Source organism: Acanthochromis polyacanthus, chromosome 20, assembly GCF_021347895.1.
Source record: "Acanthochromis polyacanthus isolate Apoly-LR-REF ecotype Palm Island chromosome 20, KAUST_Apoly_ChrSc, whole genome shotgun sequence".
Classification (NCBI taxonomy): domain Eukaryota; kingdom Metazoa; phylum Chordata; class Actinopteri; family Pomacentridae; genus Acanthochromis; species Acanthochromis polyacanthus.
This window is the reverse complement of record NC_067132.1, coordinates 32,344,542-32,360,380: the sequence shown is the minus strand read 5'-3', so window position 1 is coordinate 32,360,380 and position 15,839 is coordinate 32,344,542. Positions and strand designations below refer to the sequence as shown.

Genomic DNA, 15,839 nt, shown 5'->3' with positions numbered 1-15,839 from the left:
TCTTCAGCTTTGGACGATTTAAAGGAAAAATACAAAGATTCTACTATTATCATAGGAGGAGACTTTAATGATGCTCCAGATGATTACATGGACAGACATCCTCCAAGATCTGCATCATTACTGGGCTTTAAACCCACCTCATTTATAAGTGATCATCTTTTGTTAACAGATGTGTGGAGATTTATGAACCCCAATGTCACAGACTACACGTGGTCTAACACCAGCAGAAGTTTACAGTCAAGATTTGGCTTTTGGTTAATCTCATCACAGAGTTTACAGTTTGTTTTAGACATTTCTCACACTCATGCTCCACTGTGTGATCATAAATTAATAAGTTTAAGATTAACAGGATCAAAAGAGAATTCTAACATAAGAGGCTATTGGAAATTAAACAATAATATATTAGATGATAAACAATTTAAAGAAGGGGTACAATTACTTGCTAAGGATATATTCAGTAATAGAGAAATGAATCCAATTCAAAAATGGGAATACTTTAAATTTAAAATTAGAGAAGTTGCAATTAAACGTAGTAAAGAAATAAAAATAATAAAAGATGGAAAAATGAATTTCCTAATAAACCAGCAACAGTTATTAAGTTCCAAACATGATTTATCTGAAGAAGACCTAAGCACACTAAAAAACCTCAGAGAAGAGCTTGACAGAATGTATGTGAACTTAGCGAAAGGCGCTTTCATCAGATCTAGAGCCAAGTGGTTAGAAGAAGGCGAGAAAAACTCAAGTTACTTTTTTGCATTAAAGAAAAGAAACAGAAAAAGAAATAATATTACATCTCTTAATATAAATGAGCTAGTATGCTTGGATCCTAATATCATCTTCAATTATATTACCTTGTTTCATAGCAACCTGTATACATCTGAATTTAATCAAACAAAATGTGATAAATTTATGAAGCACATACAAAATTTTACACCCTTGATTTCATTTGAAGAGACATGTGAAGCTGACATTCTGGGTTGAGAAATCACTGATGCTGTACATTCAATGAGATTGAGAAAATCACCTGGAAGTGATGGCCTCACAGTCGAATTTTACCTTTGCTTCTGGGATTTGATAAAGGAACATCTTTTACTGATGTATAACGAATGCATTAGCAGACAAGAAATGACAACAACCATGAAGCAAGGTCTGATAACCTTGATTCCTAAGCCAGGTAAAGATCCCTTAATAATAGAAAACTGGAGACCTGTTTCACTTTTAAATATCGATTATAGAATCTGAGCAAAAGTCTATGCTAAACCACTGAAAAATAATTTAGAAGAGATAATAACTGAAAATCAAAATGGCTTCATGGCAAAGCGTCACTAGTTCTAATATCAGATTAATATTAGATGTAATTGATTACCTCAGATTATATAAACTCAAAAGCACTGAAGGTTTTCCTAGATTTCTACAAGGCATTTGATTCAATTGAACACACTTTCATTATACAGACCCTAAAAATTCTTGGCTTTGGTGATAAATTTATTAATAGTATCACTATGTTTTATAATGACATAAATAGCTCGGTGATTTTATATCCCAGAATGTCTAGGAGGTTTTCTGTCTCAAGAGGTGTACGCCAAGGATGTCCTATTTCCTGTTTTTTGGTTTTGATTGTGGCTGAACTCCTATTCTTAAATATTTCCTGCAACCCAAATATTCAAGGTTCAGTCATTTTCAATCGTGAGATAAAGATTTCACAGCTAGCTAATGACACAGTTTTATTCCTCAAAGATAAATCACAAATAAAAACTGCACTACAAGTAACTGGTGAATTTTCTGAAGCCTCAGGGAGGACAACATGGCTCACAAAAATTCATTTTTTCCGTTTCTCTTCCTGTTCCTGTATACAGTTGTGCCATTTATTCTGAATTTACAGACTTTATTTATTTTTGGGCCGAGTTAATAAGTTATTCATTCATTTAGTCCTGGGTTTAGTCCATGATACCCTGCTCCTGTGAGGTCCAGTCAGACCTGGTTTGGTCCTGATTTTAGTCCATGTAACCCTGCTCCTGTGGGACAGAGTTTAGTGTCTGATTGTAATTCTGTTCAGTGAATAGATAATTTAAGTTATAAAGATGTTTTGTTTTTGCTTAAGCACTTTTCATTCTTTAGTTGGCTGATGTGGTCAACTTGAAGCTGTTGAGTGCATTAGAATCCTATAAAGACAAATGTTACAAAGTGGTTGATGGAGTTATTTCAGTTATGCATATATTTACGGAAAATACTGAAATGTGTTGTGCACATCCAGCCACAGAACCTTCATCCATATTTTACATGAAGAAACATTTTCAATATTGCCTGCTGTTGCTCTGTTTTTTTTCAGTTTTTTAAATCTCAATGTTTTTTGTTTTTTTATTATCCCTTAATGTTGTCTCTATAATAAGATTTTAACAAAATGCTCTTAAAATACACCAGAATGCAGGAAATAGGATCAATAATTTTCTAAATTTTCTGGGGGAGGACCCCCACACCCCCCATCAGCATCTCACATAAACCAAATCTCACTCTGAGGTCTGATCACAAGTTGGCAGCCCTGAATTATTGTGTTGTGAGCAAAAGTCATGGACACTGTGGCCTAAATCATTTACACAGTAAAGTATCTCTGAAAAAAATCTAAATCGGTCCAAAAAGTGGAAAAGCAATTTCTCATGGGGGCTAAGCCTCCCGTCCTTAAAACCTAGTGACACCCCTGTGTGAGCCTGGCAGCTGGTCGCCATGGTGACCTCACCAGCTGAAGATAAGTTAGCAGTATAAAGTACATTTTACAAGACTAAGAGACTTAGAGCATAGTGAAAATCTTAAAAGAAAAAACACAAACAATGTGACTTGTCTGAAACCACTGCTATAAAACAGTTATCACCAATATGAGCAGAAAAACATGTACACACAACACATCGAATGTCCTCACAATGTATTTTTTTAATCAGAGAAAAAAATCTACTGTCACTGCTGACTCAGAAACTGAAACAACGATTTTAAAACACAACAAGGGTAAAGATCAGACAACGCCTACTGAATGGAAGCACTGAAACATTTAATCGTGCAACATGCCTTAAATAAACAATATTATACTCATCATGATGTCCTAAATAACTGATAGAACTGATTCTAACATGATGGAACAAAGCACTGGCACCTTAATTAATTTAAACATCAAAATTCCTGTGAAAGTGCACACAGCACCATTTTGCAAGACTAAAACAGTTATAGCAAAGCTCCTGTTTAACCACACTATTTTACAGAAAACACAATGAGGTAGAAGAGATATCACAGCACTATTTTACTAAGACAACCGTTCTACATAGATGCAAATTAAAACGTCCCAAAGCACATATAGCAACTTGAACATGACCAAAGCAAATACTATTACATCTTCTTTAATCATCATTTCTACACATCAGGGTCAAGTTTAAATTTTTCTGCTCTGACCGTCAGCATCCCTATTCATTTAGAGCACAAAACCGAACTGTGCAACTCAGGTTTACAGTCAAACAAAGCTAGAAGAAGCTGAGGGAGAATGGCGCTTCACACTCCCTCACCAAGAGACTGGAAAAATGTATAAATGCTCTGGTTTAACCACGCTATTTTCCAAACAAACATTATGAGGCAGGAAAGGCTATTTTATCCGTTGCAGCAACATTTTACAAAGACAAAGACAAAGCTATCTAGCTATCCAAAAGCTATCTATCTAGCTAACGGCTAGCTAGCCTTTGAATAAACTAATGATAGCAACTTGAACATGACCAATGCAGACATTGAAATATACCAAAAATATTGTCGTTTGTTTTTCCACTTCAGCATTCAATATGCATTTCAACTGTTACCCTTAGCATTTACATTCAGTTGGAGCATAATATTTAATAGGATATAGTGCAGAATCAGCCTATGCTAAAGCTAGCGGGGAGGAGAAAAAGTAGCAGCCTTACCTCTGAATGGAACCGAAGAAAGGGCGTTGGCGGCCAGCGGCCAGCAGCTTTATTTGAAAGAAGTGCCAATGAACGTGCACCGGGGCCTTGATGCCACCGCTGATTGGTGTTGCTAGACTGTTGCCGGCTGCCCGTTGGGAGAGGCGTTTTTTCCAGAAGGTTCTGTCTGCAATGTGTGTGTGTGTGTGTCAGTAGATAGCCGTACTTCCGGTTTTTGTCTCGGAGGTTTGAAATGCATTATGGGAAACGTAGTAGTATACTACAGTGTGAACGGTTGGCATTCTAATCATACTTATAGTACATAGTATACAATATATGCTCATTGAGTATGTAGTATGTAGTACGTTAGTATGGCATTTCGGACACAGCCAAAGAGTCATAGAAAGAGTATTACAACCATATGTGAACAGAAGAGGAAGACATTAACTAATAACAAATAACACAAACAGGTTTCTGTGTGGTTTCTGTGGCATAATTGGTTAGTGTGTTCAGTTGCTAAACAAAAGGTTGGTGGTTCAAGCCCACCCAAAGATGACAATTCTGCTTTTCATAGTCTTATTTGTAACTTGTGTGCTCTCCTGTTTTTTATTTCTTCTTACCTTTCATGCTGCTGGAACTGTGAATTTCTCTTTGGAGATTAATAAAGTATCTATCTATCTATCTATCTATCTATCTATCTATCTATCTCTATTAATAATATGAATAATATGTTCAAAATTAATTGGTCATGTCGCCTCATAAGAGAAAATGTTAAAATGTGGAATGCAATACCAAATTATGTATTCAAAAAATTAGGAGGAATTCATTTTTTACTGAAATGTAATTATAAAATTGACAAAAATACCAATTCAATTATCAAACTTCCATAAAGAGGCGTTGCTCTCCTGGGGGCTGATCTAACACATTTAACTTCACCTTTTGTTTTCAGACTTACTTTATTATTATTTTAATCAAATGTATTTTTTTATTTATTTATGTTATTATTTTGATACATTTTATTTACTTTACCACTTTTTGTTGTTTTAGTTAATGATTAATTTAATTACATTTTTTAAAATATTGAATTAATGTTTAGCATTTGTATTTTTTGCTTAAATTTTATTCTTTACATTTTTCATTTTATTTTTGTGATTTAATATTTGACTTTTGGATTTTTTAATTTTACTTTTTTAAATTTTATTGTGAATATTTTATCGTAGTTATTTTTAATTATAAAAGCAATTAGTATTTTTATTTTGCACTATTGTGTTTTTTAACTGTTTCTTACTTTTATTTTGTGTATTGTTGTGATTTTTATAAAACCTATTGTATTTTCAGCTTTATTTTATTTCATTTCTGTTATATGCATTTTGGATTTGTTTTATCATTTTAATATATTTTATTTATTTATGTATTTTGTCATTGTATTTATGATGAAATTAATATTTAGCATTTATATTTCAGTTTTATTCATTAGATTTATTTTTCTTTGTAGTTTTACATGTTTGCGTTTCAGATTTTTATTTATTTTTTATTTTATCATGAATATTTTGTTGTTTTTAAGTTTAAAATAATTTTCGTTTTGTTTTGCATTATTGTTACTTTTATGTCATTTTAATGACATTTCTAATGAAGAACATGACATTTTTCATTTTTATTTTTAAATTATTTTTGAATTTTTCACTTAATGTTTGCCTGAATTATTTTTCGTTTATCATTGTTTTCATTTAGTTATTTTAAGCTTTATTATATTATTATTTTTAACTACAAGTATTTTTGATTCATTTATTTGACAAACAGGCAAAGACATAGAGGTAACAGTCTTCATGATTGCATTACTTCATCAGAAGATATAACTGCATTTAACAAGTGTCCTCTGTTGCGGTGTCCCAAAAAGAGGGTGGCCTGCCATTGTAACTATTTTGCTCAAAACTTTTTTAGTATTAATATACACCCCCATATAAACTGACTTGGCCCATCAAAGCAATATCATGATAGCATGTTTTTTAAAATAAATTGTATTAGATACATTTGATATTTGTTCTCCGATCGTGGTGCAGGAGCTTCCGAGACAGACACATGCAAACGACTGTGGCATTTTTATGATAATGATAAGCTTTCAAACATGGAACTTTCAAATTAGCTGAACATATTTTCAGTACCTTAACCTGTTTAATGTTTCTGACACAGTACGCCTGGTAGCTCATTCTTGGTGCTCCATTTGACTTCACTGTTGTAAGTTGAACCGATAATTTGATCGTTACAGTTCCTGTAAGTTTGACAAACTAGTGTGGATATTTAAAGTAAGAGCAACATACATGTACATGAAGTTAATCATTGTGGATTTGTGGAATGTGCTCTTCCTATAAGGACGACATGCCAGTTCTGTGGAGATGGTGGTGTTCTGTTATTATGGAAAAACTAATCCTGGAAGAGTATGATTGATTTAACCTTTGTTAGATTACTGTAGATTTCTTTGTTAGATAAAAATATTGTTATATTGTATCCCTAGCTGGCCGTTTCAGCATTATGACTATTTCTCTTAGTTTATTTTTTGTTTCTTCATGCATGGGAGAAGGTTTGCCCATTTCACTAAGGAGGGAAAGGACATGATTTCTGGCCGTCTTTCACCTGTTTTGCGACTGAAGCGGAAAAGAACACATGATGAAGACACAGATGTAAGAATATGTGACAACAATGCAATGAGTGATATAATATGGCGACTTTACATATATGTGTAATTAAGACCTTCTTCAAAGGACAGTGTTGTCACCAATAGCCCTAACAGGCAGCCTTGGTTTAAGGTCCACTGAACAGTCTCACTAGGAAGCACACCATAGTATTTGTCATGTTTGTCCTTTGTTTCATTTTATTAGGAAGTTTGAATCACCGGTCATAAGTCTGACACACAATAATAAACAGTTACACTAATATTATAAATCGTACATCGGCATTGCAGATCAGAGACCAAGGGCTATCTAGAAATAATATCAGAACTAACTGAGATCTAGACTTTAATAAAAAAAATCCCCACAGTTGAACAGAGACAGAGATGCATATTATAATAGATGATATTTGAAGACGTAATAAGTGTTTTCTTTTTTCAAATTTCACTTATTGTCACCATGAACTTGTGAAACTCTTGCTGCTTGCGTCAGCAGCATCCTTTACAAACTGACAAAAAAATGGACATTTGGAAGACCACCGATTATATCAATAAACATTTAGTGTAGTTTTGATATGTTTATCTTGGAATGTTCCATTTATTTAGAATCATGACTGGGAAGATAATGAGGTGCTGAAGGTTGGTCAAAAGCCACTCAAGATCTACTGAACCAACATTTTGTAGAATTATTTGTGAAAAATGAATTTTGAAATTACAGGAGGAAGTGAAAGAGGCACAATGGGTGCGCCAGCTTCACTGTACTGATCTTATTGACTGCATGAAGGGAAGATCTCACCTGGTCAAAATTTATAACGACCCTGATCATTTGAATCAGGTGTGTTGGAAGAGGGAAACATCAAAAACATGCAGGATAGTGGCCCTCCAGGAACTGAGTTTGACACCCAGAGAGACAGGAAGATCTCACCTGGTCAAAATTTGGATTGGAGTTACTCAAAAGACTGTGTGAAGCTGAGAGGTTTAACTGGTGTTTCCAGTCCGTCGCAGACTTTTATTTTGAAATTGTGCTGTGCTTTTATTTTGAAAGGCAAAGGCGGGAAGATCTCACCTGGTCAAAATTTGGATTGGAGTTACTCTAAAGCAGGGGTGTCAAACTCAGTTCCTGGAGGGCCACTATCCTGCATGCTTTCGATGTTTCCCTCTTCCAACACACCTGATTCAAATAATCAGCTCATCATCAAGCTCAGCAGAAGCCTGATAACGAGCCTGATTTGAATCAGGTGTATTGGAAGGGGGAAACATCTAAAACATGCAGGATAGTGGCCCTCCAGGAACTGAGTTTGACACTCCTGCTGTAAAGGCTGTGTGAAGCTGAGAGGTTGAACTGATTTTCAGGCTGAAATGCAGCTCCTGTGGAGGTATTGGGTGTGAAGGTGGGTGTGGCACTCCAATGAGTCTGTGTGTGTGCGTGGGAGCATGCCTGCGCGTGTGTAAGGGCGGTTGCTATGGGCCCCATAGCAACGGTGCCTGCCACAGACAGCAGAAAAGTGCTTCTCAGCAGCAGCGCGCAACGTCTCGTTCTGGCGCTAATTGTGGGCTAACCGTGAATGCTAGCTGAAAAGTAAAATGACTGTGAGTGAGAGGAAGGCTGTGGCTATCCATAAATGTAATTATTTTCCAAATATTGTGAGAAATGACGGAGTTACAGCGATTTAAAAAACACTGTCCCTCCATGAGGCAGATGATTCAGTTTACATTGGTTCTTATGGAGAGAACGGTGCGACTTTGGTCTAAACTGCTGCCTGCCATTTCACTTCAAAAAGAGCTAGGTCTTCAAGCTTGGATTCATTTGAATCCCAGGAACATTGTTTACAATCTGACCAAATTTCATCCTCCTAACTCTTGTTGTTTGGTCGTGAGGGCGATGCGATCGTGAAATTTTCAGGCGGATTTTTCACCTCTCCTCCACTCTACCAACTGACATGCCGCACTCTAACCAGAGCAGATTTTGAGAATTTTCACTTTTTTGAGGACTCACTGATGAAAAACTGTAAATCTCAGCCTGACATAAACTACATTCCTGCGAAGACAAGAAAAATCCCTGCGTTTTGATGGTTAAATGAAGTTTCTAGGTGAACGTATGGCGAAGCAGTGGCGTTTGGAAAAAGTGGATTTTTTCAGCCGATTTTTTTCACTCCCCATTCATTTTCTATGGGACTTTTTTCGCAGTTTTTTGCGAATAATTCTGCGAAAAAATGATGAATTTCTTAGAAAAGTCATAGCACACTATTCCCGATGAAGCCGCACGTTTTGATGTATAATTTGCTTTGGTTTTCTGAAAGCCCTAGGACGAGTTAGCGACCGAAAATTGGCGGAAACGTGAAAAAAGATAATAATAATAAACGCTTTTTTCACAGGAGAACAATAGTGGCTCGTGGCTTCGCCACGAGCCACTCTCCTCCCATTGCTTTGCAATGGAGAGGAGAGTGGCTCGTGTCGAAGCCCGAGCCCCTAATAAACGCAGCAGGAGAACAATAGTGGCTCGTGTCGAAGCCCGAGCCCCTAACTAGACAATTCCCGCTCGCGGAAATCGTGGGAGGGGCTCGGGATGTGTGCATGTCCGGATCTCACCAGGTCAAAATTTGAATTGGAGTTACTCAAAAGGCTGTGTGAAGGTGAGAGGTTTAACTGGCAGGCTTTTATTTAGAAATTGTGCTGTGCTTTTATTTTGAAAGGCAAAGACAAGAAGATCTCACCTGGTCAAAATTTCAATTGGAGTTACTGTAAAGGCTGTGTGAAGGTGAGAGGTTTAACTGGTGTTTCCAGTCTGTCGCAGGCTTTTATTTTGAAATTGTGCTGTGCTTTTATTTTGAAAGGCAGAGACAAGAAGATCTCACCTGGGCAAAATTTGGATTGGAGTTACTCAAAAGGCTGTGTGAAGCTGAGAGGTTTAACTGGCAAATTGTGCTGTAAAGTAATTTTGAAAGGCAGAGACCTGAAGATCTCACCTGGTCAAAATTTGGATTGGAGTTACTCTAAAGGCTGTGTGAAGCTGAGAGGTTTAACTCGCATTTTTTGGTCTGTTGCAGGCTTTTATTTTGAAAGACAGAGACAGGAAGATCAGACCTGGTTAAACTTTGGATTGGAGTAAAGGCTGTGTGAAGCTGAGAGGTTTAACTGGAGTTTTCAGTCCGTCACAGGCTTTTATTTTGAAATTGTGCTGTGCTTTTATTTTGAAAGGCAGAGACAAGAAGATCTCACCTGGTCAAAATTTGGATTGGAGTTACTCTAAAGCAGGGGTGTCTAACTCAGTTCCTGGAGGTCCACTATCCTCTATGTTCCAGATGTTTCCTTCTTACAACACACCTGTTTCAAATAATCAGCTCATCATCAAGCTCAGCAGAAGCCTGATAACGAGCCTGATCATTTGAATCAGGTGTGTTGGAACTGAGTTTGACACCCCTGCTCTAAAGGCTGTGTGAAGTTGAGAGGTTGAACTGATTTTCAGGCTGAAATGCAGCTCCTGTGGAGGTATTGGGTGTGAAGGTGGGTGTGGCACACCAATGAGTCTGTGTGTGTGCGTGCGAACATGCCTGCGCGTGTGTAAGGGTGGTTGCTATGGGCCCCATAGCAACGGTGCCTGCCACAGACAGCAGAAAAGTGCTTCTCAGCAGCAGCGCGCAACGTCTCGTTCTGGCGCTAACTGTGGGCTAACCGTGAATGCTAGCTGAAAACCGAAATGACCGTGAGCGAGAGGAAGGCTGTGGCTTAACCATAAATGTAATTATTTTCCAAATATTGTGAGAAATGACCGAGTTACAGCGATTTAAAAAACACTGTCCCTCCATGAGGCAGATGATTCAGTTTACATTGGTTCTATGGAGAGAACGGTGCGACTTTGGTCTAAACTGCTGCCTGCCATTTCACTTCAGAAAGAGCTAGGTCTTCAAACTTGGATTCATTTGAATCCCAGGAAAATTGTCTACAATCTGACCAAATTTCATTCCCCTAACATTTATGGTTTGGTCGTGAGGGCGATGCGATCGGGAAATTTTCAGGCGGATTTTTCTCCTCTCCTCCACTCTACCAACTGACATGCCGCACTCTAACCAGAGCAGATTTTGAGAATTTTCACTTTTTTGAGGACTCACTGATCAAAAACTGTAAATCTCAGCCTGACATAAACTACATTCCTGCGAAGACAAGAAAAATCACTGCGTTTTGATGGTTAAATGAAGTTTCTAGGTGAACGTATGGCGAAGGAGAGGGCGTTTGGAAAAAGTGGATTTTTTGAGCCGAGTTTTCTTGGCTCCAGTCATTTCCCTATGGGACTTTTGCCGCAGGTTTTTTCCCGAATAAATGTCGTGCCCTGGAAAAAAATGACGAATTTCTTAGAAAAGTCATTTAGCCCGCGGGGAATTGCCCGATGAAGCCCGCACGCTTTTGATATATTAATTTGTTTTGCGTTTCTCAAAGAGCTCTAGGACGAGTTAGCGACCGAAAAAAACGGCGGAAACGTTAGGAATAATAATAATAATAACGCTTTTTTCACAGGACGAGACAATAGTGGCTCGTGGGCTTCGCCACGAGCCACTCTCCTCCCGTTTTCCTGTGTTGCTGTCTGTGTTCAGGGGATGAACTACCTGAGGAGCGACATCTGGTGCATCGAGACCTGGCAGCAAGAAACGTCCTGTGAAGAATCCAAACCACGTCAAGATCACCGACTTCGGCCTCGCCAAGCTGCTGACGGCCGATGAGAAGAATACCACGCAGACGGAGGAAAGAGTGTGTTTCAGGAACGCTACACAGAACACCTGCACGCCTGATTAGTGGAACAATGACTCCTCAGATTTTCTCTTCCTCTGTTCAGTTCTTTTCCATGTGGACCCATGATGCAGACATAGATAGACCCAGTCCATAGGTCCAGGACTGAGAAGGTTCATGTTAGAACCATGTTCATCAGTTAGACTCATCGTAAATCACGTTTAGTTCAGGGTTCTAAACGAGGCTGTGTGGGTGTGTTTGATGAAGTTTGTCCCTTGCTGCTGCCTGTAGGTTCCCATTAAGTGGATGGCATTGGAGTCGATCCTTCAGTGGACCTACACCCATCAGAGCACGTCTGGAGCTACGGTGAGTTGGCTCAGCAGCCACCAACGACGATATTCACCTGTGAAAACTATGAAATGACCTGTAAATGTGGTTAAACGAAGTTAAAGTACAGATCAGCAGGTTTATACTGCAGAATAGTACGCTGCAGTATAGTACTCTACAGAGTAGTACTCTATAGAATAGTACTCTGCAGAGTAGTACTCTATAGAATTACTATTCTGCCGTTACTGGTGGTAAAATTTCAAACATTATCATCACAGCATCATCAAAACTACGCTGAACAACTTGTGATTCTGTTAACTTTAGATCATGTTAAGTTGAGGGACATTTTTAGAATGTGTTTAATGATCTTAAAGAATGTTGAGGGAACATTTTAGAAATCTTTGGTGATCTTCAAGAAAACGTGGAACGTTGTAGAATGTCTTTTGGATCTTAAGAACACTATGGGAACATTTTTCAAACGTCTAGTGATTTTTAAGAACGCTGAGCAAACATTTTTACAACATCTTAATGATCTTCAAGAAAACATTGTGGGGACATTTTTTAGAACATCTTTAGTGATCTTAAAGAAGAACGTTGAAGGGAACGTTTCAACATTGCGGTCTCTTTGTTCTGCAGTGTGACCGTTTGGGAGCTCATGACGTTCGGGTCGAAGCCGTACGATGGCATCCCGGCCAGCGAGATCGCCTTGTTCTGGAGAGAGAGAACGTCTGCCTCAGCCGCCGTCTTGCACCATCGACGTCTACATGATCATGGTCAAATGTAAGAGGAAGTCCTGCCGCCTCACATCCTGTAGTCGCCTTCAAAATAAGAGATAAAAATGAAGCAAGTCTGGTTTTAAAATAATTACACACATTTTATTTTATTTGTTTGTTCAAAGAAAACATTTGTATTTAAATAACTGAAAAATACTCCGTTTTTTTTTTTTTTTTTTTACAGACAATAACTCACAATAAACCACAGAAAAACAATAAATCTACAGTTATTTAAAGTTAGTGTAAAAAGAAAGCAAACAAAACAGTAAAAACAATAAATAACTATTTACCAACCAGCCACTCATTATATTGTACTGTTTGACTGTAAAATTATAAATCAATAAAAAACTGTTGTTAATCCCAGATAATAAACTGGGAACCATTACAGAAACAAACTGTTTCATTTAGATGTTTCAATACTGTGAATAAATAATCATTTATCCTTTTACAGCGCTTCACTGTACAATTAAACAGTTTTATTTATTCAAAGCAGCAAATTATCACTTTCAGATATTTGCTATTATTGACAGAAAAATTATGTATTTAAAGTATTTCACAATCCTAAATGTTTTAGTGCATGTACTTCAACAGACGTAGGAGTTTGGTAGAAATTTACCCTTAAAACTACAAGTATGTGTACAGAAAGTAGTATTTTTTTGTGGAATAAACCTTTAAATGTAACATATTTGGACTAAAAGTAGTACTTCAGTTGGATAAACCTTATATAAAACGTGTGTACTTGGTGAGGGTAGTATTTAGGTGGAATAAATCTCTGGACTAGAAGTATTTGGACAGAAAATTTGTGTTTTGTAGAATAAACCTTTTGAAACTACATGTATGTGGACTAAACGTAGTATTTCAGCTGGAATAAATCTTTTAAAGTGTATGTACTAAACTGAAAGTAGATTTTGGTGGGAATAAACCTTAAAAACTAGAATTATTTTGACATAAAGTAGTATTTTTTGTGAGTAAAACTTTAAATCTGAATATATATAGACTAAAAACTAGTATTTCAGTTTGAAGAAATCTTTTAAAGTGTATGTACTCGATGTGAGATAGTATTTTGGTAGACGTTAACCTTTAAAACTAGAACATCTGGAATGAAGTGCTATTTGGAGGATTAAACCATTTAAACTCGAAGTATTTTGACAAGAAGTAGTATTTGGAAGAATAAAGATTTAAAAGTACATGTATCTGGACATAAAGTATTTTGTGGAACAAACCTTTAAAACTACAAATATTTGGACTAAAAAGTAGTATTCAGTTGGAAGAAATCTTTTAAAGTGTAAGTACTTGAGGTAGTATTTTGGTGGAAATTAGTCTTTAAAAATAGAAGTATTTTGACAGGAAGTAGTATTTTGGAGGATTAAACCTTTTAAAACTTAAAGTATTTTTGAGAAGAAGTAGTATTGTGGGCTCCTCTGTGTTCATGGAGGAACCCTGGTGATGATCCAGGTTCTGGTTCCTGATCTCTCCGACTCTTCCAGGTTGGATGATCGACCCGTCCAGTCGGCCGCGGTTCCGGGAGCTGATGGTGGAGTTCTCCAGGATGGCCAGCGACCCGTCCAGATACCTGGTGGTTCAGGTGAACCTGGCTGCTGCTTAGTGGAACGTCCCCAGAACGCTTTAGGAACAATGTTCTACGTGTGCGAGAACGTGGATGATGTTCTGCCACAACGTTCTGAAAAGGTTCTCCAGGTGTACCGAGGTTTTTACAGAACGTTCCTGTGATTCAGTACGTTAAAAGTGGAACCTTCTGCCTGCAACGTTCTGAGGATGTTGTTGACGGAACACATTCTAGAACGTTCTTCTATGAAACATTCTCACAGTGTCTGTGATAACAGAGGAACAACGTTCTCAAAAAAAAATTCTAAAAATGTTTCTGGATGTTACCAAGTCATCAGATGATGTTTTATACAGAACGTTCCTGTAATGACCTGTTTCTTAGTGGAACACATCATAGAACGTCATAGAACGTTCTTCTGGAGGGAAACAAATCAAACATGTTCTCAGTGCAACATTTGGAGAACGTTTTCAAGATGTTACTGAGACCTCAGATGACACAATGTTCTTTAAAAGACTTTTCCGGTGATGTGTGAAATACTTACGAAGGTGGAACGCTCTGGCAGCAAAGTTCCGAGGATGTTTTTAGGGAACATATTAGTGAATCTAAAATGTTCCCACAATATTCCATGCTGTTCCAGGACAGCAGAGCGTGAAAGGTTCTAATGCAACATTCAGTTTGAGAACGCCAGAGCAGAACATTTTTTAGAACGTCTTTAGTTATTCTGCCTTCGACAAGAAACATTCTGGAAACTAAAAGAAAGCCGTCAGTAGAACTTCACAGCTAGAACGTTTCTAGAACGGGCTCATATAAAGGTCCGACCCTGTAGAACCTTTCAGCTTCTGTTCTGTGTTTTACTCTGATGAGAACGTTCTGTGTTCTCAGGGGGAACCGCCCAGTCCGTCAGACAGCAGGTTCTACTCCCGCCTGCTGAGCACCGGCGATGCCGAGGACGTGGTCGACGCCGACGAAATACCTGCTGCCCTACAAAGGCCTGGTAACCATGACGACCGTTCCGTGCGGCGCCACGGTAGGAACACTTTGAGAACCTGGTTCTGAAAACGTAAAGAGGAACCAGGTCTTTAAATCTGTCAGTCAGCAGGTGGCGCTTTCAGGACACATTTGGACAATTAGAATTTTTAAACTTTTTATTTTCAAAGGAAAAATTTTATTTAAGGAAAACTTTGAGCATTTTGAAAACAATTTCTGGACTTCTGTTGGATTTAAGAACATTTTTTATTTCGTTTATTAAACAAACTGAGTCACTCTGGAAGAGTTTTGGTCATTGAAGAAAATCAAGGACAGTTTTGAATTTCTTTAATTTGAAAACAATTTTAGAGCCATTTTTAATGTGTTTTTTATTTAGGTTAAAAAAAGAAACAGTCATTAGTCAGTTTGAGTCCTTCTAGAGAGGTTTTATCACACTGGACCGCTTGTGCTTTGATGTCTGCACTGTACCATTAGCGGCCACCAGAGGGCGCGAGGAGCCTGGAGAATCTCTGAATCTTCTTCAGGGCTTTCTGCTCCCTACTAACTCCTTCTGGTTTGTGTGTTCCGTCAGAACGGTCATTCAATGCCGGATGAGGACGGGCGTGGCTCTGCGCTACACCGATCCCACCACACGCAGCCCTCTAAAGAAACTCAGAGGCCACGGTACGCATCAGCGACACTTATCCAATCACAGCCATAAGTACCATGAAGGAGCTGGTAAAGCGCTTAGGTCAGAGTCCACAACCCACACAATCCAGGTGTGAAGGTCACCTGGTGGCTTCTAGCTGTGAGGAGTTGTAATCAGCGAGCGTCCAATCAGAGACGACTACACACATGAACACACAACAGCAGGAGCTCTATCTGCTGTTTGTGTGTCTTCTGATTCT

At 37.9% G+C, this 15,839-nt stretch overlaps 1 pseudogene; it reads left to right on the top strand.

Annotated features, from left to right (window-relative positions):
• Positions 1 to 10,960: 10,960 nt before the first annotated feature.
• LOC127531355 (melanoma receptor tyrosine-protein kinase-like) overlaps positions 10,961 to 15,839 on the top strand; it is a 5,347-nt pseudogene continuing 468 nt past the window's right edge.